The sequence below is a fragment of the Plecotus auritus genome (assembly GCF_963455305.1).
Source record: "Plecotus auritus genome assembly, chromosome: 3".
Lineage (NCBI taxonomy): Eukaryota > Metazoa > Chordata > Mammalia > Chiroptera > Vespertilionidae > Plecotus > Plecotus auritus.
This window is the reverse complement of record NC_137772.1, coordinates 124,596,931-124,623,255: the sequence shown is the minus strand read 5'-3', so window position 1 is coordinate 124,623,255 and position 26,325 is coordinate 124,596,931.

Genomic DNA, 26,325 nt, shown 5'->3' with positions numbered 1-26,325 from the left:
GAGGCTGCGGAGTGCACCTGCGAACTACCCACCCTGGCGTGAGTGGTCCCAAGCAAGCAGCGTGTTCCATCAGCAGCCAGCCTGGTGCACACCCATGGAGGTGCAGTTACCAGTGCCCGCTTTCCTGCTGGCCTGAGCCCCGGAGCAGATGGGGATGAGCTGGTGATGAGCTGGAGGAACAGCCAGCCCGGTCCTCCCGCCACCCACCCCAATTCCCTCGTTCACCATCACTGATCCATTGGACCCTGCAGGCCGGGGGGCGGGGGGAGGGATAGGGAATAAGAGGTGAGCAGTTCAGCCTGCTCATCAGTCACCAATCCTGTCCCGACCCGCTCACAGGTGCGGGGAGAGACTGAGAAGTGGTCAATCCCACCTCATGGCGACCTGTCATTTGGTCGTTCTGGTCATTAGGGACACTGGCTTTTTATATATATAGATTGGCCCATCAATTGCAACAAAATCACTACACTGATGTAGGATGTTAATAATAGGGAAAATGGGAGGTAGAAGGCTCAGGATATATAAGGGTACTCTGTACTTTTCACTCAATTTCTCTGTAAACCTGCTCAAAAAAAGCAAAAGTCTACTAATTTTCAAAAAGTGGTCAACTTAACATGCTTATATTAGTTCCTTTTAGATTTTCATCCAAATGAGAAGACATAAATTTACTGACCTTGCATAGACGTCTTAGACCTCCAAGAATATGTCTGTGTATTTCAGGTTCCCCACCTTAGTTTAAGAAATGCTAAAATCAGGGTTCAGGAAAGGAACGGGGTATTCTGAGAAGCTGTGAGAGCCTCTCTCTTCAGTGTTCCAGAAAATGTCTGCAAGGTCATCTTTCAAAGATGTTCTTCTGGGGATTTTTGCTTTTGGAGGGAGGTCAGAACACATGATCTCTAATTCCAAGATTATATGATTTCAGTTTTTATGAAGATTTAACCCTAAATTAATTTGCTTTCAGCTCTAGTTTTCACAGACTGTGCAGTGGCCTGATGCCAGAACAAAAATGTGCTTAAACTTGTAGCTTTCTAAAGTCTTTTTTTCTTATTCCCACAACCCTGTCCAAATAGCAGCAATTTTACTTAGACCAACCAATTGTCAATTTTTTGGTCCTGGGAAAGAATAACAAATAAACCCCACTTCATTCCAGCGAATCCAGATAGCATTCCTTTGTGATGGCCTATCACATTCCGCTCCAAGCTAAGCACCATAGTTGCAGTTCCATTATACATCATTGGGTGATCCACTTTCCAACTGTTCTCTTAGTGAAACCCTAGAAAACCTTTCTGTTTCACTATTCCCAAGAAAATATTTTCTTCCAGGAATGACATAGGAATTATTCATAACATAAAAGTCAGACAGGGGCCAGGAGAGATCCTAAGAAGAACTTTTGTGACTCTAAACTTAAAAATAAAAAAAAACAAACAAACAAAAAAAAAACAAACCCACACTTTTTATACTTTCTTGAATTCACAAGTGTGTATTATTGTTTAGTTTTAGCAAAAAACCCTGGCAAATTATAAGCTCTAACATCATTGGCATTGAGTATGTAAAATCCTCCTGCAAAGTGTCAATTAGGTCTAAATATTTAATTTCTTTAATTGGGCTAGAATTCCTAAATTGGAACAGAATAATTTGCCATTTTAAAGTAAGGAAGCTGGGTTCTAGTCATAAACGTGGGTGTCTGGGGAGGAGTAGACACTCGTGTTCTCTGGTTCCAGTCTGTCTCCCACAGGCAGCGTTCTCTCCCCTACCTATCCCATTGCATCAGACTTCTCACACTTAGCACATGGAGCTTCCAGAAATGAGGGTTGGCTGAGAGGCACGGCTTTTCAACTCCACCTACCGTCTTCTTCAAGAACTGCAATATTTCCAACATCCTAGTCCCAAATCTATGACTCCACCCAAGAGGAAAAGTATTGAAATAGAAAGAATAAAATGAAAGAATGAACATTCAAAGATTCCGGGTAATAGCCTGAAAAATGAGTCACCCAGGAAAACCTGTTCCTACCTCTATTTATAAAATATTACAACTAAAGTAGAATAGGTTAAAGTGAGATTATGTTTTTCATGTGATAAGGTCCAATCATTCTCAAGTTGAATTAAAAGCAGTCATTTGATAACGTATCTGTTGGGAGATGTGAATATATTTGTTTTTATACTTGCTATCCCTGTGCGGTCTGTTTGAAAGCTCTTACAAGGTTAGCATCAATTTTTTTTGGAACACAGTCTAAAAAAAGACAGAACATGCCTCTCTGATGTGTTGGGATTCTTCTTTTTTTACTTCAGGGGTAATTTTTTCCCATACTTTCCCCAGTTTCAGGAAAGGGTGGGTTAGAGTCAGGGGCTTCCTGAAACTTTTCAGAACAAGAATTCGAATGAAGCTATGTGTTTAGAGGGGCCCCCTGAGAATTGTGTTTGGGAACATACCGACCCCATGTGGTATTATCTTTGCCACATTTTACAGTTTTCTGTGAAATTTATTTTTAATCATTAACAAAGCATGCTCATGTTTATCTTAAGTTATGAAAAAGTGTAATCATTTAAAACAAAACTTTCAAAAATAATTAAATATACAATGAATGCTGAAACATAAAAGTCAGACAGAATGTTACTTAACAAGAAAGAGCTTCCTAAAGATCAAGGGGTTGTTGTTTGTTTGATTTGCTGAAGACAAATAACAAGTACTTTCACTCAGGGAGTCTGATGGTGATTCAAGGAGGTCCCACCCCTACCAAGATAAAGGCTGCCTACCCTTCCTATTCAGAGCTGGAAAACATACTTATTGACACTAAAAAGACATACAGTGTGTTTAAAAGAGTGAAATGATGAGATTTGTTTGAAGACAGCATATGAATCAAGATAATGGTGTTTTTGAGCACGCCTTTCAATCTTATTTAAAACTAGAGGCCCAGTGCATGAAAATTCATGCACTGGTGGTGGGGTCCTTCAGCCTGGCCTGGCCTGCCCCCTCTCACAGTCCAGGAACCCTCAGGGGCATGAGGCAACCCAGTGATCACCTCTGCTGCTGCTTCTGCCTGCCACGCAAGCCTCAGCCGGCCCTGGTTACCTGAGCTTCGGGCAGCCCTGGGCGGCTGGGCAGCTGACATCCGAGGCTTGCCTGCGCCTCAGGCCGGCTCTGGGTGGCTGGGAGGCTGAAGGGACTGGGGGACTCCAGAGGCAGGCATGCAGCCTTGCCATGCACCAACTGCCCCGCAGGGCTGAGGGGACTGGGCGCTACCATCTTTGAGGGCGGGGCAGTCAATTAGCATATTCCCTCCTTTTTGGCTGTGGGCACCACCATCTTTGCAATGGCATGAGGGTCAATTAGCATATTCCCTCTTTATTAGATAGGATTATTGGGAAAGAGACAATATTTTCCTTGGGCTTTGCTTTATTTGGTGTATGGGCAATAATTTCTTAGTGCAGCACCGAGTAGGAATGAATTGTGTGGGCTGCTACATCTGTCAATGCAAATGCTTCCTAATTCCATCCACCTCTGATTTTAATGCTACCTTTGATAAAGAAGGGAAGAAATGGGCTTTTAGGGAATGAAAACCCTTGTCCAGTGAGTACCCATAGATCTGGGTCCTCTTTAAGTCAGTTATAGACTGATAGATCAGAATAAGACAAGATGGAAATATAGTCTCAGTTCAATTTGTAGGGCCCTGTAAGAGATGGGTTTGTATAATGGTGGTCCTTTTTGTCATGGGGCCATTGTTATCAGCCAAAGCAACTCTGGATAGGGTAATTGCTGGTTATTTCCAACCAGCTATCACATGGGCCCCATAAAGTTTTTCAAGAATACCATTAAAAGAGAAACAACAGTTCTTTATCTTGTATGTGCCCCTCCCAACAGCTTCAAAATATGTATGCTATTTTCTATGAAAGCTTCCAACAGCTCATGCTGTGAGTGGTAAAAGGGGGAGGAAGGTCATGAAGTGAAGAGTGCTCCTGATAAATATAGATATGACAGAATGTTCATGCTGAAGAGGGTTTTGTTGAAGCAATCATCCTTAAACACTCCACATAGGACTGAAGTTAATTGCAATGTGTAATAAATGATATCCATAACTTCAGGAAATCTTACAAAAACAAACAACAACAACAAAACTTCTCAGGGTTAGGAGAGCAGTAATGCAGATATTCCAAACACCAGGTGCTCCCCAAATCATGGCTTTGGAACAAACTGAGTCAGCAAATTACTTTGTTTTGCTTAATTTACTTTAATGGGAGGCAGTATGGCAGTGATGAAATAAGATAGCTCAATTGTTATTGTTTTAAAAATCATTTCATAGTATTGTTAAAAATAATTGCTTGTAATTGTTGATTGACATTGTATAATTACACTAGAGGCCCGGTGCATGAAATTCGTGCATGTGTGGGGCGGGGGTTGTCCCTCAGCCCAGCCTGCACCCTCTCCAATCTGGAACCCCTTGAAGGATGTCTGACTGCCCATTTAGGGCCAATCCCACTGGGCAGTCAGACATCCCTCGCACAATCCAAGACTCCTGGCTCCCAATCGCTTGCCTGCCTGCCTGCCTGATTGCCCCTAACTGCTTCTGCCTGCCAGCCTATCACCCCCTAACCACTCCCCTGCCAGCCTGATCGATGCCTAACTGCTCCCCTGCCAGCCCAATTGCCCTAACTGCCCTTCCCTGCCAGCCTGATAGCCCCTAACTGGCCTCCCCTGCAGGCCTGGTCACTACCAACTGCCCTCCCCTGCAGGCCTGGTTCCCCCTAACTGCCCTCCCCTGTCAGCCTGGTTGCCCCTAACTGCCCTCCCCTGCAGGCCTGGTCCCCCCCAACTGCCCTCCCCTCCCCCTAACTGCTCCCCCTGCCAGCCTGTTGCCCCTAAATGCCCTCCCCTGCTGGCCTGGTCTCCCCCAACTGCCCTTCTCTGCCGGCCTGGTCCCCCCCAACTTCCCTCCCCTGCTGGTCTGGTCTCCCCCAACTGTCCTCCTCTGCCTGCCTGGTCACCCCTAACTGCCCTCCCCTGCTGGCCTGATCACCCATAACTACCCTCCTCTGCAGGCCTGGTTTCCCCAACTGCCCTCCCCTGCAGGCCTGGGTCCCCCCGCAACTGTCCTCCCTTGCAGGCCTGGTCTCTCCCAACTGCCCTCGTCTGCTGACCATCTTGTGGCGGCCATCTTGTGTGTTGGAGTGACAGTCAATTTGCATATTACTCTTTTATCAGATAGGATACCCATCAGAACAGCAGGAAAGGTAGTTCACAGGTAGGAATCCTATCTAATAAAAGAGTAATATGCAAATTAGCCATCTCTCCATTACATCCACGCCCACCAGACAATCAGGAGCAAGTATGCAAATTAACCCAACCAAGATGGCTGCAGCCATAGAGAGAGCAGGAGGGAGGCTTGGGTTTCCCAGGCGATGGAGGAAGCCAAGCTTTCTGTACACCCTGGCCAGCCCAGGCCTCCACTCCAGGCTACAAAGTTTCAATTATAGAAGATAAATAAATCCCAACAGAAATGGCTGCCGCCACGGAGCAAGCAGAAGGCTTGGCTCCACTCCAGGCTACAAAGTTTCAATTGTAGAAGATAAATAAATCCCAGATACCAGGGCCTCCACTTGGGTCGCCAGGGGGCGTGGCCGGCCTGCAAACCACCACAGGCCCCTCACCCAGGCCATCCCACGCCCCAAGGGAACCCCCACCATGATCCGGGACACCCTTCAGGGCAAACCAGCTGCCTGCCCCCTATGCACCAGGCCTCTAGCCTATGTAATAAAAAAGTAATATGCAAATTGACCGTCACTCCAACACACAAGATGGCTGCCCCTATGTGGTCAAAGATGGCTGCCCCATGTGGACACAACATGGTCGCCACAAGATGGCCAGCAGGGGAGGGCAGTTGGGAGGGACCAGGTCTGCAAGGGAGGGCAGTTGTGGGCAATCAGGCCAGCAGGGGAGGGCAGTTGGGAGGGACCAGGCCTGCAAGGGAGGGCAGTTGGGAGCGATCAAGCCTGCAGGGGAGTGCAGTTAGGGGTGGCCAGGCTTGCAGGTAAGGGCAGTTGTGGGGGACCCAGGCCTGCAGGGGAGGGCAGTTAGGGGCAAACAGGCTGGCAGGGGAGCAGTTAGGCATCAATCAGGTTGACAGGGAAGTGGTTAGGGGGTGATCAGGAAGGCAGGCAGGTGAGCAGTTGGGAGCCAGCAGTCCTGGATTGTGAGAGGGATGTCCGACTGCCCGTTTAGGCCCGATCCTAAATGGGCAGTCGGACATCCCTCAAGGGGTCCCAGATTGGAGAGGGTGCAGACTGGGTTGAAGAACATTCCCCACCACCACCCCCGTGCACGAATTTCATGCACCAGCCCTCTAGTAGAGATAATAAAGGTAGTTTCAAAAGTATTGAAGATAGGGTAGGGGACTACTTTTATAAGGGAGGACTCAAAAATAGGATTAATTTTTTGATTAGACTAATTCTGTTATATCAGGCTCCTAAAAGAATTGTTTTGGTTTGCAGAAAGACTTGAATCGGATCATATCTATTCAGTATGTTTTACACATAGTTTTGTTTTCTTTAGTATTTTTTATTTATTTATTTCAGAGAGGAAGGGAGAGGGAGAGAGACAGAAACATCAATGATGAGAGAGAATCATTGATTAGCTGCCTCCTGCATGCCCCATACTGGGGATGGAACCCGAAACCCGGGCATGTGCCCTGACTGGGAATCAGTGACCTCCTGGCTCATGAGTTGATGCTCAACCACTGAGCTATGCCAGCTGGGTTACATAGGTTTTTATTTAGTTTCCAATTGACTGTATAGATGATTTTTTAAAATCCTGCATTTCAATCACCGCACAAGTAATATTAGTATTTGGACGGAGTCTGCAATACTTTTCCCAGTGTTAATTTCATAATTCCCTTTCAGTGCTGAGTGTGGAGAACCTTTGACCTGAGTGTGGCTAATCCTAATGAGGATAGACTGTTTGAAACGTCACAATCTTATCTCTGTTGGAAAATCACATCTTGATCTGAATTACTAGCGAGTAGACAGTTGTAGCTCCAATCCCATAATTCTACCACCAAAATAGAATTTTAGTTACTTTTAAATAAATATTATCTGGATAAACTATGTCTAGGTCTTCCCTGACAAGTTTTATGATTCAGTGTTTTGCTTCTATAAACTAAAGTTAGAAACACAGCATGACTCACTTTATTTATTTTTAATTTTTGTATGCATCTAAGTGCACAAGGAAGTCAGACTGCTTCTGGTGTTGCTTTCTTTAAAAGCAAAAAAAAAAAAGACATGCTCCTCAAGTGTCCTTTTTAGGTCAGCAATTTAGAAGTGCAAGACTTATTGGTATCCGAGCGGAAAGGGCTGATGCTCTGATTTATCATGACTCCCTGTGAGTGGAGTTCTTCCATGGCTAGAGAAAGGAAAGCATTTGTTGTACTAATACTGAATGTGCTTCCTGTGTAAAATAACCTTTAACTCTGTGGAGATCCCCCATTTTAATGACCAGGGACATAGTAGAAACAGAAGGAAATCCAAACATCCCACTCTCCTCACCAGCAGTTCAAGCTGTACCCCTTATCACCCTTGATGACAGCAATGGGCTGCTAGGGGACGTTCAGCTGGGCACCTGTTTCTCCTATTTTAAGATATGACTATTTTAATTGTTTAAAAACATGGTAACATTTGGATCCAGTAAGAAGGCTGAGCTCTGTCAATTAGGGGTCATGAGGTAGATCGACCGGTGGGGACTGGGAAATCTGGTCTACTACAGAACCAGCTCTCACACCCCAGGTCAGGCTTCTGTATTTCCACATCTTCATTATGGAAACATATTGACTCCCCTGGTCATTAGAACTTCTCTTTCTGTGCAAAACTTGAAACGATATTCCCTACAATGAATGAGAGGGGAAACCCTGCAGTCTTCACCCAGCTCTTTAAGTTCTGTGGAAAATGCATCCATGTGACGAGGGAAAAAAGAGGTTGCAATATGTTTTTCGAGCTTCCCTGGCAAGCTGGCACTGTGTGTTCTCTGGAGGGGAATGATCACATCCTGTCTCAGCAAACTACACCTTAAAAATGCATTTGCTGTTCCCAGAATACAGATTTCCAAAGATGGATCAATGGCACAACTACCTCCACGACCACTTGCAGCCTGCTTCTTCTTAAAAGACATGTCTACTTCTTAAAAGACAACCAAGCTGATGGGGAGAGAGAAGAGTAACAGCAACCGGTTCTTTTAATGTCTTTCCTGTTCTGTATTCTCTCTCACCTTACCATTTCTTCTTCCTCCTCCCCACTTACATCTGCAACACCCTCAAGCTGGATCATCCAATTAATCTTGATTTATTTCTGTTTTGCCTTCTTCTCCCTAAGAATGAATGAGTTGTCTCAGTGAGTGCAGAGCTGTGTGTTCATGTCTTAGACTGCATGACTGGGTCCTAAAACTCCTGCTAAGTATGACACACATATGGTATAGCAGGAGAGACACTACCTGGTACCTTAGTAGGTAGTCAACAAATATTTACCACTTTTGTTTGATGTTTGATGGTTGCTGGTAGGTTGAACACTGGTTAGGAATCATGAGAGCCAGGCTTTGTCAGCATTCTACTAATTTGATGTGCAACTTTTGACAGTTTCCTGGACTCTCTAAAAATTTCCTGGCTTTCTAAAAAGGAATTGTACTTTCATGATTCTTGAAATATGGTATTCATACACCTAGATAGAAGAGTTCAGGACTGTATCAGAGGATGTACATAGCCAGAAGAGAAATATCTTCCTAGAGTTTAATATCACTCAAGGTTAAATAACCTGAGAGTTTTGTTTTCTGTAGTTACATAAAATCAAACAAAGAGATATCAGGTACTCCTGATATGTAAAGTGTGCACAAGTTTTATACCTGCAGCGAAGACCACAGATTACCCCATCCACCCTCACTTCCTGTTCATATTCACTTCTCTCTGCTTTTTGTAGTTCTTAAGGGGAGGATAACAAGTACTGTTAGGTGACAGGTAATCTCCCTTTTAGCTTATGTTTCTTTCTTATTATTAAAGTGCTACTTCTGAGGGATCTCCCCTATGCCCAGGCTCCACTTACCACCTTTATGCAGATGTCTCACTCATTTATATATCTCCTCTGTGCACCAAAAGCCTATTTATTCTGCTGCTTGCTTGGGATTTCCTTTTAGATATCTCAGAGGTGCAAACTCAACAAATCTAAAGCAGGACTTATGACCCCCTACCTCCCAACCTAGTATCTTTCCAATGTTCCATATCTGAGTAAATAACACTATATCCATTAAGTTACACAAGTTATAAACTTAAAAGTCACTCTTGACATTTTCCTCTGCCATATTCCTTAGAGCCAATCCAATACCAGATCTTGTGACTACTGACTTCTAAGTAGCTCTCAAATCCACCTTCTCTCCATCTTCAAGCTACTTTCATCCCTCGTTTTACCTTCTTTACTATTCTATGCCACATCCTATTATGGCTCCTCTACCTGTAAGACCCTGCATGTTCTGGCCTTATACCTATATTTAACAGCCTCATCTTTCTGTTCCAGCCACACTAGCCTTCTCCCAGTCCTTCATATTCATCAGGCTCCATCTTATCACAGGACCTTTCCCACACCTACTTTTACTTCCTTCTTCACTCAATTAACATCTACTCATCTTTCAGCCCTCAGTTAATTTCTACTTACCAGATTAGAAAAGTCCTTTCTGACCTCAATGACCAGCAAATCTCCTTTTTTTTTTTTTTTTTTTTTTTTTTTAGGACCAGTTATTTCTCCTTTGTGGCACTTTCTGGAGCTGCACTTTTTTGTTTGATTATTTGATTGATGTGTATTTCCCATTCCCCCAAGGCTAACACTCCATGAGAACAGGAACCATAATTGGCAGACTTTAGGACTTCAGAACCTAGCATAGTAGATACTTTAATCATAAATATTTGATGGACCAATGAATAAAGTAGTTATATAAGAATCAGTGAATGTGAAAATAAGTGAAACAACAAATTGATGATTTTTTTTTCTCTCTCACTAAAAAATCAATAAATAAAAATTTAAAATAATAATGAGTTAATACATAGGGAAGACTTTTGTGACTCTAACCTGCTGTTTAATTATCATATTCTGTTTGGAGTGATAGTTGAGATGCTATTTTTCAAACATCAGATGCAGGTCACTTGAATGTAGCACACAAATTTATGGAGACAAAATGCAATGAGCAGAATCTGCCAATTTTTTAATTATTGCTATACCAGGACATTCAAGCAAAAACGGAGCTTATATATATATATCAGGCTCTTCATACACATTAACCAATAAAATTAATTATTTTCCTGTACTTGCACAACTTTTGTTCTAACAAGATAAACACCTTTTCATAGATTCCCCACTTAAAACAAATCTCCTTAGATTGGCATAACATGGCAATGGCAGCAACAAAAATAATTTTAAGATAATTTTACTTTTAAGACCCAAGACTGTTGTTTAAATGACAATGAGTCACAACACTAAGTTTTTAAAATAATACCAATATATATAGATTTCCAAATAAATGTTCAGTTGAAGGGAAAATCTTACAACATTGTTTCTAATCAGTGATTAATCTCTTCTTACTAGTCATAAATTTAGATAAAACACATTTGCCATGTATGATGCCAAATGATATAGTAGTCACTTGAAAAATATTATTGTGTACTTACTTTGTTACAATGTTCTACAAGGCAAAGAAAGTATCATGTTTTAAGATTAATTTTGGATGCAACAGAATACCTGACTAAAGAGAATACATGAAGCAAAAAGGCACTTCTGCCAAAACCGGTTTGGCTCAGTGGATAGAGCGTCAGCCTGCGGACTGAAGGGTCCCGGGTTCGATTCTGGTCAAGGGCATGTAACTTGGTTGCGGGCACATCCCCAGTGGGAGGTGTGCAGGAGGCAGCTGGTCGATGTTTCTCTCTCATCGATGTTTCTGACTATCTATCACTCTTCCTTCCTCTCTGTAAAAAATCAATAAAATATATTAAAAAAAAAAAAGGCACTTCTTTTTCTCCTATGGCATAACGTCTAGAGGTAGGCAATCCAGTGTTCACTCAAGGACATAGGTTATATCTCTCCTATTTTTCCATTCTTATGTTTGTCACCTCGTGACTTCAAGGTGATTCTCACAGCTCCAGATCTCATAACTGCACTCAAAGGAAGAGGAGATAGGGGTGGGGGAGAGGACAGGCAAGGATGAAATGTGACTCTTTTAGAGTGGCTCTCCTATTTTATCATGGAAGTTCCCATATGCTCCAAAAACTCTAGGCAAGATAAATATAAAGGCATTCACACCAAGACACATTGTGGTCAGATGGAGACAAAAAGAAAATCTTAAAGTAGTCAGAAAGAAAAATACAGATTACCCACAAGGGACATTTGTTTGGCATAGTTATCAATAGCAACAATGGATGCCAGAGAGAGAAGAATAATATCTTCAAAACAGAGAGAAAAAATAACTGAAGACCTAGATTTCTTTACCCAGGAAAACTACTTTTCAAGACCGAGGGCACCTGATAACCTATATCTGGAGATGGTTTATGCCCCACTCTTTGCAGGAAAGAATAAAAGATCTAATACTAAAGCTCTCCATCTGGCTTTTTAGGGCCTCCCAATGGAGCCGACTAAAGCACATTTCTTCCATTCAACAGATATAGGCTACCTGGGAAACAGGAACCTTTTACTCTACCCTTACTAAACTACTAATTCCTGACCTCATAATCTTAAAATCCTTTTCTCCATATCTGGAATGAGCTGATAGAAGGGATAGGAGATGCCTAATTTGGAACTATCAGGCATATTTTGGAATAACCTCAGGGTCCTTATTACCTACTTTTCTACTCAGCTGTGAAGGCCTTCCACATCTATTTAATCGTTTACTTTGTATGAAACCCTGAAGGGTATGGACAAATAATATTCATGTGCCAACTCTAAAATGTGAAATCTATCTGTCCTCTTCCAGCCAGACCTATTAGGTAAATCTTTTTGTCCATCCTATATAATAAAAGCCTAATATGCAAATTGTTCCCTCCACTGGAGTTCCTCTGGTAGTTCAACCCCTCGACCAGTTGCTATGACATGCACTGACCACCAGGGGGAAGATGTTCCAACTGATAGGTTAGCTTGCTGTGGGTGCTGGTGGGCTGAACTGGAAAGTGAGGTGTGAGGTGAGAGCCCTCAGGAAACTCCCAGGGTTTGGCCAGAGCCCCGGCAGAGGTGGGCGGGGACGGGAGCCAGGAGGGACTGGGTGGTGTGGGAGGCTGCTACACGTGATCTCAGAGCCGTGGACTGCACAGCCCTCCCCAGTCTGTGGCATTCTCAGTGTGCAATTTATAATCTTCAGAGCTGCTTCTTTTTATTTGTTAAGTTTCAGTAACTACTCCAGGAGAGTGGGTAGCACAATTACAGAGGGTGGGCTAGGCACACCTGCCAGAGGCCAAAGGGCGGCATCGGGCTCCCTGGGACAAAGCGAAGAGGGGGGCGGGGCTGAGTCGGAGAAACCGAGTCCAAAACTTAAAAGGAAGCAGAAGCAGCGAGGGGCGAAGGGTGACAGCTGCACAGGGGCTTAGAAAAGCTGCTGGGTGGGGGCAGCTGAGGAACCTGGTGCCTCTCCCATGGGACAGGCACCACGTCCCTCCCTCCTCCTCACTGTGATCCATCACCCCAGCTCTCCTCTGAGGCCCCACACAGCTCCGCACTGCTGCATGGCCTACACAGACCTGCCCGCACTGCCCTGCTTGCTCGCATCCCTTGCCCCTCCCCCCTCCCCAGCCTTTGGGGAGCTCCGCCCCAGAGGAGAAAGGGGGAGGCTGCAGACAGGAGGTCGCAGGAGGAGTGGGCAGAGCAGGGCCCACCAAGTTAGATGGAGGGGAGGGAGGGAGAGACCCTACAGGACTGGGGACAGAGATGGGTGGGGAAGGAGGGCCCTGCAGAAGTGTCGCCCTTAGTTGAAGTAGAAATCCTGACCCCATTTTACAGACCCAGTGGAGTGTGTGTGTGTGTGTGGGGGGGGGGGGGCGGGGGCAAAGACAAAAGAGGGTGTGAGGGGACTGGATGGATGGAGAGCAGCGATGTTTGATTCATGGCCTATTTATTTTTATTTTTGATAATATATTTTTATTGCTTTCAGACAGGAAGGCCGAGGGAGAGAGATAAAAACATCAATGATGAGAGAGAATTGATCTGCTGCCTCCCGCACACCCCCTACTGGGGATTGAGCCCACAACCCAGGAATGTGCCCTTGACCGGAATCGAACCCAGGACCCTTCAGTCCATAGGCTGTGGCTCTATCCACTCAGCCAAACCATCTAGGGTGACCCATGGCTTATTTAAAACCACTGCAGTAGGCTGAGCAGGGGTCTTACCATGATGGTGTTACCTGATAATGAGGGTGTCTCGCCTTATGTTGGGGTAATCGAACTGCAGCGAAGTAAAGACACACCCATGGAGCCTGCAAAGGGTTTCCACGCATATGATGCAATTTACTTCATGTGGCAGCTGAAGGGGTAAGCAGAGCCTTGGAAGGACATGAGGTCTCCAAGACCAGGGGCTGGAGGGAAAGTACGTGTTGAGCATTCTGCGCCGTGAGTTAACGATCTATATATATAAAAGCCTAATATGCTAAGTGTCTGACCCAACCATGCAGTCGACCGACCAGTCACTATGATGTGCACTGACCACCAGGGGGCAGATACTCCAACCGGTAGGTTAGCTTGCTGCTGGGGTCTGGCCAATCAGGACTGGGGGAGATGGGGCCAGACATGCCCTGAGGTCCCTCCCCAGCCACCGGCCCCGATCATCCCCGATCGAGACTGGGTGAGGTGGCCCTGATCAGCCTCGATTGCTGGCCAGGTGGAGAGAACCCACCCATGCCCGAATTTCATGTACCAGGCCTCTAGTCATCTATAAAATCTCTCATGGTTTAATGGGGTCAAGTCTCTACAGCACCTTGGTAGAATTTCTACAGTATCATGGGTTATGGCAGGCACAGCATTCCCACAATCTGGACAATGTAAAAGCTCTCAGAGTAGAGATCTACCCTGTCAGAATTTATCCTAGAGGGGTTCAGCAGAAATGGCATAGATATCATCAAAGGAATTGGAGATACACAGACTATTGCCAGGGCTGATGAGCAGACCCTGAGTGACAGATGAATGATTACTCTGACACAGGATTGCTGTGAAAGAGAGGGCTAAGGGACTGTCTGTCTAAAGGAACCAGACAGCCTCAATTGCCTGCCACTTTAGGTTTTTATTGTAACAGCAGTTTGAGATAAAGTTTATCTTTTAGATACAATCAGTAGGGTAAGTAATCTTGGGGGGGGGGGGGGGCACATGTGTCTGCAGTGTCCTTTAAGCAAGGACACCTAAAGATTAAGCATAAAGATTCCGGTAAACACCTGAGGGTCCGCACGTGCACAGACTTGTTTGGAAAGGCCAAGGAACAATTAGGGGCAGCTGTCTTCGGCCAACTTCCCTAAGTTGGAATTTCGAGAAATAGGGACGGGCCACCTTCAGCCAAATCCCCTTTTCAGAATTTCCTTCTTACAAACTTTCCAACCAAGTCCCATGCTTCCCCATAGACTATAAGATATCATGCAGAAATCTAAGACACAAAACAACTAGGAGGTAAAAGGTGCCCTAAATTTACCTCAAAACCATTAGTCCTTCCATTTACTGGCTACTACCTTATTTACATTAAAAGCCTTTTAGCAAAGCCCTCCTCTATCTATAAAACCCCTTATCTCTTCCGAACACACTAGCTCTATTTTTCTTTTCTGCTCCTTTGCCCTGGTTGAGCCTGCTCACCTGCTCCCAGATTCCTAGGCGTATTCCACCCCAACCAGTTCTGCAGAGACACCTGTCACCTGGTAATGTTTGACTTCCCATCCTCTGAAATTATGGTGAGATTACGTGGTCTCATCCCTGCTAGATCCCTGAGAATTCAGACTCTAGCCCTCGAGTGCTGGGACCTCAGAACCCGGAATTGACCCCGGACATGGGGCTCTCTAATTCCTAGCCTCCAAATGGGAAATCAACCTCCTCTGCAGGATGGGGGTTCTCTGGCCTGTAATTTAGCTAACTGGGCACAATTCAACCTCCAGACCTTTAAAAAGGTCTGGCCACAATATAAACTCCCTGATGGGGATTCATGGCCTTAAAATGGGAGCATTAATAACAACAGGATTATTCAATTAAATATTTTCTGCAAGTGACAGGGGAAATTGTCAGAAATTCCTATGTCCAGACATTTTTTCTATTATGAGAATGGGAAGATCTCCTCCAGAAATGTCAATTGACTACCCTGGCTGTATTACAGCCAAACAAAGACCCTATCTCACAACCCTGCACTAATGGCCCCAATATTCCCTCTGCTGTACCCCATTCCATTGCCTAAACCTTCTCTTCTATCTGGCTCTGCCTCCATATCTAGAAAAAAAAACTCAGTCACCTGAACCAACAAGGCCAAAACAACCCCTACCTTTCCCTGCCAGGGTCAGACCCTGGGTCAGGGGTGGGCAAACTTTTTGACTCAAGGGCCACAATGGGTTCTTAAACTGGACCGGAGGGCCGGAACAAAAGCATGGATGGAGTGTTTGTGTGAACTAATATAAATTCAAAGTAAAGGAGCGGAGGGGAGAGCAAGAGAACCCTCCGCTCTTTTGGCTCCGCGGGCCGGATAGAACAACCAAACGGGCCGGATCCGGCCCGAGGGTCGTAGTTTTCCCATGGCTGCCCTGGGTGGAGGTGCCAGGAGGAGAATATGGCCCACAGCTTATCCATAGACACTTCTCACTTATAGAATTAAGAGTTATAGATCAAGAGTTATTCTGATAACCCCAATGCCTATGTTGACATTTTCTAACATATACTAGTATCTGTAGCCTAAGAATTAATGAGGAAGGATATAATAATAATCTTGGGCCAAACTTTGTCAGATACTGAACTCTTTTGAAGCTAATAAATGCCTATACCCCATTCCTCCACCTTCTATATCTTTGCTCTCTGAGCTTCCTTGTCTGGACTCGCCCTCCCCCTCTCTTCATCCTTCCACTTCTATCTCCTCCATTACCTATTGGTTTCTGAGAGCAAGGCAACAGAATTGCTAAATGTGGTCTGCTAGAAAATTAGATAAATCTGCTTCTATTATAGAAAGCCAGGTTACTATAAAAAGAACTGCAAAAAACTAATATGGGACTTAGAAAAGAAACCAGAAGCAAGTATAGAGTTGCTCCAAGGGTGTTTCTCCTTCTCCACAACAGTTTGGGAGAAGTTAAAATTATTATAAAAAGGTAAGCCACTAAGGCCCTTATACATACTGGGGCTACTTTATCTGTTTCTAACCACACCCAACTTAAGTTGTCTCCTCCTTCAGAGTAAAGCGTCTATATAAGTGGCAAAGATATTTAATCAATGTCTGACTTTAAATCAGAACCTATTCCCTTCCAACTAGGAAATGTTATGGGACAATACAATCTTGCAGCTAGGACCTGTTTTCCTTTAAATATATTTTTATTGATTTCAGAGAGGGAGAGAGAGAGAGAAACATCAATGATGAGAGAGAATCATTGATCTCCTGTACGTTTCCCACTGAGGATCAAGCCCGCAACCCGAGCATGTGCTCTGACCAGGAATCGAATTGTGACCTCCTGGTTCATAGGGCAACACTCAACCACTGAGCCACACTGGCTGGGCTAGGACCTGTTTTGCTGTTCCTAAGGGAATTGGACAGAGGTTCCATATATCTAAGTCATTATGGCTCTCAGAGGCAACCCTAAACTATGTGCTATCTATAAACTAGAAAAATGTACCGAAATGGAAAGAAACATTCTAAAATTGGATAAATGAATTTGCCAGTCCATGGTCAATATTTGGGTGGCAAACCAATTGCTAAGGTATTAAAAAAACTGCTTGTTTTACAAATGAAGTCTTCATAGGGCCAGAGGTATGGCTCCAGAAATAATTCAAAGCTAATCAAGTCCTTTACCTTCCTCGAGTCCTGCACTCCTTTATTCATCTCAAGAGGCTTATAGTTAACTAGGGGCTCAGTGCATGAATTTGTGCACCTTGAAAGGAACTATGGGCCACAAGGCTGTGGTGGGCACAGGGGCTGGTCTTGGCCTATCCTCCGCGCTCCCACCTGTGTGGCCCCTGGTCCGCTGCCTGCCTGCAGCCCCACTCTCGCCACCACCACTCCCAAGCGCTGACAGTGGCCCCGCTTACACCTGCTGATTGCGTGGAGTGATTGGGGCCAGTGCCATCAGCGGGTGCGAGTGGCGATTGCTGCCCTGATTGCCCTCAGGAGCAGGGGAAAGTGGAGAAGCCCTCAGGGGCGATTGGGGTTTGGCAGCCACTGCTTGTACCCACTGATGGCACCAAGCCATTGGGACTGGTGCTGGGAACCAGCAGTGGGTGTGAGCAGAGGCTCTGGCGCTGGCAGCGGATGTGAGGCGGCTGCTGGCCCCAATCACCCTTTAGGAGCAGGGTGAGGTGGAGAACCCCGATGGGCGATCATGGCTGGCAGCCACTGCTCGCACCCAATGACAGTGCCGAGTGATCAGGGCCAGTGCCAGGTGCCGGCAGTGGGTGCGAGCGGGTCCAGCGCTGGCAGCAGGTGTGAGCGCCAGAGGGGACCATGGCGTATGGGAGCAAAGAATTTTCAGTAACCACCAGAGGCTCACCCCAATGACAGTGACCAGCACCCCGCCTTGGTCTGGCACCCCCGCTCACCTGTTTCACCATCCACCGTGGCTGATGCCCTCCATGTTCCACACTCTGCTGCCTGCTGCTGACACCTGCCATGTTCTGCACGTACCCCCTGGTGTTCAGCACTCATCATAGCGACCAGTTGTTCAGCTGTTCCACCATTTGGTCTATTTGCATATTAGGGATATATATATATATATATATATATATATATATATATATATATAGAGAGAGAGAGAGAGAGAGAGAGAGAGAGAGAGAGAGGCTTTATAAAACTAAAGTCCCAGGACCTTTGAAATCCAAATACCTGGACTTCACAAAAACCCTTGGCCATTTTTAAAAATACAAATCTCTGGAAGGTAAATCTTATCAAAATAGGTTTTAAAAAAGTAAACTTAGCCACCTAAGCAAATCACTTTAACTTATTTCAACTATTCCTTTCTAAATTAGTGAATTTTAATTAAAGTTATTGAATATCTAGACATTTTGAAATAACATGAAATACTGAAACATTGATTGCTAGCTGTGAGTGGATCTAGAACTGTTGATATGTCTTCTGACTTGTTGAAGGTTGTTTCTTAAAAGTGAGTGTATTAGCCCATAAAGGTCATAAAATGTGTTCATTAATGTCAATCTAAGGAATGTTGGTTACTTACTTTATGGTTAAGCTTGTTTTTTCCCTAAAGCAATTTAGTAAGTCATACCCTCATAAGCACATTGAGTCATTTATATTTTTCCCCCTACCTAATCCTTCCAGAATTTAGCAACTCTTAATAAGTGAATATTATTTGTTTGCATGAATTGAATAAGAAACTATTACCTTTCTAATAAGACACATAAAACCAGGTTCCAATTGTAGTTTTATTAAATAAGTCTTTGACTAGAATGTCATGATCAAGAGAGACATGCTGGAACTCTAGATGTCACTAGAAAGACTTAAGAAATTGAGATTGACTTTGAAGCCAATACTAATAAATGCCCCTTGGAAAAAAATAGCCTGGTACTTTGCTTATTCACATGGTTCATGGCAGTCTTTCCAGGTAAGGAATGAAGGTTGTTTTTCTGGGAGATGGCAAAGAAAGAACCTCAAGAACTTGAGGAATCCATCCAAACCTATAGGCATTATAGACAAAACTGGATGGTAACTATTGACTTGCCTTCTGTACCTCAAGGGGCTCACTAAAACTCAATCTGAAGATTTCTTATGAATGAAATTCCAGCAAAGCAGATTTTTAAAAATATATTTTATTTATTTTTTACAGAGAGGAAGGGAGAGGGATAGAGAGTTAGAAACATCAATGAGAGAGAAACATCGATCAGCTGCCTCCTGCACACCCCCTACTGGGGATGTGCCTGCAACCAAGGTACATGCCCTTGACTGGAATTGAACCTGGGACCTTTCAGTCCAAAGGCCGATGCTCTATCCACGGAGCCAAACCAGTTAGGGCCAGCAAAGCATACTTTTAAAAGCCTATGTAATTAATTGCTATACAATTGCTTATTGTGTCTATACAAATAATCAGGTTAAATTAAAACCAGATATAATGCAGTTTTTGATAAAAATGAGGGTGATTTTAGGAGGAAATCACAATGCCCAAATATGGATATTGGACTCTAGTGCAGTTGATTGTCTCTAAAATTTTATTTTTACCAATAAAGTGAACTGATTCCTGAATTCTTCTAGTTGTCTTCAACACTCCAAGTTAATGTTTCATTTTTTCTCCCATGTTGTGACTTGGAATTATTAAGAACTCCTGATACAATGTTGACCATAAAGAATTTACTTGAGTATCTGATGCTGACAAATTGTCACTGCTTGCTTTCATTCCAACAAAAGAAACTGTAAACCCTCTCGATTGACAGTCTTACAGACTGAGAAATTGGTTTTATAATTTGCTATGATCATTAACCTTTGTTTTTTCTTCTATTTTCAAAGGCATATTCCCTATTTCCTGCTTACTTGTTTATACAATAGAGGTCCATCTACATCACCACCTCACATGAGACTCCATGTCAAAATGTTACCACTTTGGGAATTCTAGCTTACCCCTACTTTAGAAGAATCAATGGCCTTTCTATTCCAGTCTCAAATCCCATTCCCTTGTCTCCCTTAGATCAGGCAGGGAGAAAGACTTCCATACCATAACATAGGCAGGGACTACAACTATTGTCAGTAGGAAGCAGTTACTGAAGACAGACAGTCCTCCCTCATGAACCCTAAAAGATTTTAGGGGTGCAAAATCTCTGAGAGGAATTATATATATATAGAGGGGGGGGGGGTAATATGCAAATTAGGCCAGGACTCTGTAATGGGTCACGACCAGACAGGAGGAGGTTGCGTGCACAGGTGAGGCCTGGAGCAGAGATAGAGACAGAGGCAGGGGGGCCTGCCCGAGCCTGCATGGCGGCTCAAGCAGCCCCAGAGAGGACACAGGCAGGGGGGCCAGGGGACGCTGCAAGTCAGGAGCAGGTCCCAGCCCCCTGCGGCACTGGTCCGGCCCCCCAAGGTACCAGTCCGGCCTCCCACGGTGGCTGGCACTGCACGAGTCAGGCGCGGGTCCTGGCCCCCTGCGGGTCGCCTCCTCACATGATTGGGCCTCTAATCTACACTAATAAAAGAGAAACATGCAAATTGAACATCACTCGGCTACGCCCACCAGCCAATCAGAGAGAGTATGCAAATTAACCCAACTAAGATGGTGGCTGCCACGGAGCTGGAGCGAGCAGGAGGCTTGGGTTGCCCCCTGCAATGGAGGAAGCCAAGCTTCCTGGCTGGCCCTGGCCTCCACTCAAGGCTACAAAGTTTCAATTACAGAAGATAAATAAACCCCAGATACCTGCTTCCAGCCGGCCCTGGCCTATGCTTGGGTTGCTGGGGGGCGTGGCCAGCCTGCAAACCACCACAGGCCCCTCACCCAGGCTGCCCCACGCCCCAAGGGAACCCCCACCCTGATCCGGGACACCCTTCAGGGCAAACCAGCTGGCCCCCACCCATGCACCAGGCCTCTATCCTATCTAATAAAAGACTAATATCCAAATTGACCATCACTCCAACACACAAGATGGCTGCCCCATGTGGTCAAAAATGGCTGCCCCCATGTGGACACAAGATGGCCACCACAAGATGGCCAGCAGGGGAGGGTAGTTGGGAGGGACCAGGCCTGCAAGGGAGGGCAGCTGGGGGTGATCAATCCTTCAGGGGAGGGCAGTTAGGGGTGAGCAGGCCAGCAGAGGAGGGAAGTTGTGGGCAACCAGGCCTGCAGGGAAGGGCAGTTGGGGGAGGGGGACCAGGCCTGCAGGGGAGGGCAGTTGAGGGGGACCAGGCCTGCAAGAGAGGGAAGTTTTGGGTGACCAGGCCTGCAGGGGAGGGCAGTTGGGGGCAATCAAGCCTATAGGGGAGGGCAGTTAGGGGTGACCAGGCCGGCAGAGGAGGGAAGTTAGGGGCGATCAGGCCTGCAAGGGAGGGCAGTTAGGGGCGATCAAGCCTGCAGGGGAGGGCAGTTAGGGGTGACCAGGCCGGCAGAGGAGGGAAGCTGTGGGCAACCAGGCCTGCAGGGAAGGGCAGTTGGGGGGGACCATGCCGGCATGGGAGAGCAGTTAGGGGTGACATGGCTGGCAGGGGAGAGCTGTTAGGGGCAATCGGGCTGGCAGGGGAGCAGTTAGGCATCAATCAGGCTGGCAGGGGAGTGGTTAGGGGGTGATCAGGCTGGCAGGCAGAAGCAGGTAGGGGCAATCAGGAAGGCAGGCAAGTGAGCAGTTGGGAGCCAGCAGTCCTGGATTGTGAGAGGGATGTCTGACTGCCCGTTTAGGCCTGATCCCCTAAACGGGCAGTTGGGCATCCCTCGAGGGGTCCCAGATTGAAGAGGGTGCAGGCTAAGTTGAGGGACACACCCCCCGCCCCATGCATGAATTTCGTGCACCAGGCCTCTAGTCTATATATATATATAAAAGCCTAAGTGACCATTGCAACCGGATGGTAGCTCTGATGCACACTGACCACCAGGGGGCAGATGCTCAACACAGGAGCTTCTCCCTAGTGGTCAGTATGCTCCCACAGCCAACCTCCCAAAGCTGGCCAACCTCCCTCGGTCCCTCCCCCGCAACTGGCTGGCCAACCCCAATCGGCCCCCAGTGCCGTCCAGGCCGAGGGACCCCACCCGTGCACGAATTCGTGCACTGGGCCTCTAGAATAGTAAAAAGCTAGGAAAATTCTAGGACAAGTGGAATATGGAAACATACAGATAGTTAAACAGCAGTTTCAGCTACTTAGTAAATTCTATCTTGTCCAAAAAGGACAGTTAATAGTAAATGATTTGTACTTCTCCTCCCCAACCAGAGGATAAATAGTTTAAATCACCCTACTCAGGGAGACAGATAACAGAAATCCAATGAAGTGAAATTTGCCAACCACACCCCAGGACAAACAAATTTAGAGACTAAATCTCATTTTGGTATATCAGCATAAAGCTGATGAATATTCTATTGATCTAATACTAAGACCTCCCCCCTCTAAACGCCCATCCTTTAAAACCCCTAAAAATGAAGGTCCCAGTGTGCTCTCCCTCCAGGGACCGCATGAGATTTGCAACCAGGGGAGCAATGGGCAGCGCAGCTTGTCCTAACTCAGTGGTCAGCAAACTCATTAGTCAACAGAGCCAAATATCAACAGTACGATTGAAATTTCTTTTGAGAGCCAAGTTTTTTAAACTTAAACTTCTTCTAACACCACTTCTTCAAAATAGACTCGCCCAGGCCGTGTTATTTTGTGGAAGAGCCACACTCAAGGGGCCAAAGAGCCGCATGTGGCTCGAGAGCCGCAGTTTGCCAACCACGGTCCTAGGCTAACCTGAACCTGTCTCCAAGTTCCTCTTTTCTCTGATTTGTCAGTGAGCCAAAGCAGCCCAGCCTAGGCTCTCCTGTTGCTTCTTCTATGCCCTTCTTTGTATCACTCTCCTAAGCATATTTTTGCTGCAGTCAATAAATTCTTGCTTGCTTTTCTAAAAATAATAAAATGATAGAGGAAGTGAGTACCTTATAATACTTACATTAATAAAAAAGATGAGTTGAAATAAGAACAAAAAGTCTAAATACAGCCCTAACTGGTTTGGCTCCATGGATAGAGCATCGGCCTGCAAGCTGAAGGGTTTCAGGTACGATTCTGGTCAAGGGCATGTACCTTGGTTGCGGGCACAACCCCAGTGGGGGGTATGCAGGAGCCAGCTGATCGATGTTTCTCTCTCATCGATGTTTCTAACTCTCTATTCCTCTCCCTTCCTCTCTGTAAAAAATCAATAAAATATGTTTTAAAAAAATAAAAAAGTCTAAATACAATATAATAAAATAAATAATAATAAAAATAAGATAAAAAATTTATGAAACAGAACACAATAGTCAATAGAAAAGATCAACAAAGCAAAATGTTGGTTCACTGAAGAAAAAGTAAAACTGACAAATCTTTAGCACAGTGATCAAGAATGAAAGAGAGCAGATACAAATTTTAAGAATAGAAAAGGAAATCATAAATACCACAGCAATTACACAGATAAAATATTATAAGCAATTTATCAATACATTTAAAAACAAGTAAAATGGGCAAATTCCTGGAAATCTAACTGTGCAAAACTGACTTAAGAAGAAATTTAAAATCTGAAATTAAAATATCAGAGCTATTTAGCTTGTACAGCCATACTGTTCATTTAGGGACAGGGTCAGTTCTGATTGATTTGTGCAACGATTCTAATTGGCTTTTAAATAATTTTATTACCACCAGCCTATAATAATTAAAATTTTATCAGTACTTAAAATTTTTCCCACAAAGAAAACACCAGGTTCAGGAAGTTTTATAGGCAAGTTTACCAAGATTCGAGGAACAGATCATTCTAATCTTAATCTCTTATGATTAAGAGAGTATAAAAGGAGGAACATCCCCATCCCCTAACTAATTTTATGAGGCTCATATAACTTTATACAAAAACTAGACAAGAAAAAAATCATAGTCCAGCTTCATTCTTGGTCATGGATGTAAAAATCTTTAAATATTAGCAACTATACCGAGCAAAAAGATATATGAAGTTAATGATCAATTGGATTTATTCCACAAATGGAAGGTTGTTTAACCATTAGAGAATTTATTAATATAATTTACCACATTAACAGGTTAAAAGAGAAAAAACAGATGGTCATTTCAAAAGAAGTAGGAAAAGTACTTAAAAATTTTCACAAGTCATTTATAACAAAAACAAACAAGAACACTCATAACCAAAAAGGAATAAAGAACATCCTTAGCTTACCTAATAAAAAGTATCTGCAAAAACATCTCTGGCAAATATAATACTCTACAGTGAAAAAGTTAAAAATAAGGACTAAGACAAGAAGATAAATTATTACCATTCCTAACAACTCTGTGCTGGAGTTCCAGCCATTGTTGAGCATCAAGAAAAATAACAAAAGAAGTATAAGGACTGGAGAGGAAGAAACCGAATTGTCATTATTTATAAATTAAGTGATGGTCTATGTAGAAACTCAGAATCTGCCACAAATTATAAGAAAAATAAAATGTGTCAAGATTTTTAGATATAAGATCAACAGGCAAAAGTTAATTGCATTTCTATATGCCAGCAAGACAAACAAAAACAAAAAAGAAAAAATTTCATTTTAAAAGGATACCATTTACAATAGTCCAAAAAATAAGGTATCTAAGAATAAATCTAAAAAATATTTAAGGAACTTCATGTAGACTACTACAAAAATTTACTAAAATATGTGCAAAAACACTTAAGTAAATGAAGAATATACCATATGAATGGAGTTCCATCTTAAAGTTGTCAATTTCCCCCAAACTGTATAGATTCAACAGAAATCCAAATAACCTCCTTAATTAACTCAAATTTATAGGAAAGAGAAAAATGCCAGATAACTAAGGTACTTTTTTTTTTTAATTCTTGCACCAGCAGATGTATAAAAAATAATTATATTAGCAAAAACTAGAAACAATCCAATGAACCCAGTAGAATGAATTTTTTTAAGTGATGGTGTGTTTATATAGTACAGTAGAATCTTATATAACAGTAAAAATAAATCAACTGTTTATCGATATGGATGAATTGCAAAAACACTACCAAGTAATTATTGGAAGTTATGGATGAATATACCTTATGATTTCATTTTTATCAAAGTTATAAACAGGCAAAACTAAGTAATATATATTTATGTCACAGCGAAATTGAGTACAACTATAAATAAAAGCAAGAGGGTGATTTTAATTCTTCTTCATACATCAGAACCAGATAGTTCAATGTTTTAAAAATTATTCTAAACCATAGGAAAAAGAGCTGAAAGTTGAACATTTAATTTTATAAAGCCAGCAAAATATTAATCTGAATATCTGATTTAAAAGGTAGTATAATTAAAGAAAACATAGAATGACCTCATTTATGATTATTAGTGCAAAGCTTCTGAATACAATTTTAGGAAGTATTTTAGAATAATAAAAGTTTATTATAACTAAGTATGTTTATTCCAGTAATACAGGGCTGGTTCATTATTAAAAACATGTCAATATAATTCATTATACCAGCAAATTAATGGAGAAAATAGAGATTATATAGATGAAAAAATATTTGAAAAAGTGAGCAGTTATTCCAAATAAAAACTCTATATAAATCTGATTAGAAGATTTATTATCATAGGATAAGCTAGCCTATGTAGCTCAATAGCTTCCCACATATTATGCCACATCACATTATAATTCAACTAGAGGCCTGGTGCAAAGATTTGTGCACTGGTGGGGTCCCTCAGCCTGGCCTGTACCCTCTTGCAATCCAAGATCCCTTGGGGGATGTCAGAGAGCCGGTTTTGGCCCGATCCCCACAGGCCAGGCTGAGGGACCCCGCTGGTGCAGGATCAGGGCCAGGAAAGGGCCGCAGGAGGGCTCCAGGATGTGTCTGGCCCATCTCGCCCAGTCCCAATTGGGGCCTAGTGGGACCAGCCAGCCGCGGAGGGTCTGTGGGAGGTTAGCCAGCTGGGGAGGGACCGCAGGAGGGCTCCAGGGCGTGTCCGGCCCATCTCTCCCAGTCTCAATTGGCTGGACCCCAGCAGCAAGCTAACCTACTGGTCAGAATGTCTGCCCCCCTGGTTATCAGTACGTGTCATAGTGAGGTGACTGGTTGAACGGTCGAACGATTGGACACTTAGCATATTAGGCTTTTATTATATAGGACTAGAGGCCTGGTGCACAGATTCGTGCACCAGTGGGGTCTCTTGGCTTGGCCTGGCCTGCGGGGATCGGGCTGAAACCAGCTCTCCAACATCCCCAGAGGGGTCTAGATTGTGAGAGGGTGCAGGCCATGCCAAGGGACCCCACTGGTACACGATTGGGGTTGGGGAGGGACCACAGGAGGGTTCCAGAGCATGTCCAGCCTATCTCGCCCAGGCCCAATTGGCCAGACCCCAACAGCAAGCTAATCTACTGGTCCAAGTGTCAGCCCCCTGGTGGTCAGTGCACATCATAGTGACTGGTCAAACGGTCAAACGAATAGTTGGACACCTAGAATATTAGGCTTTTATTATATAGGATGTGGGCCAGCAATGGAGCTCTCCTACA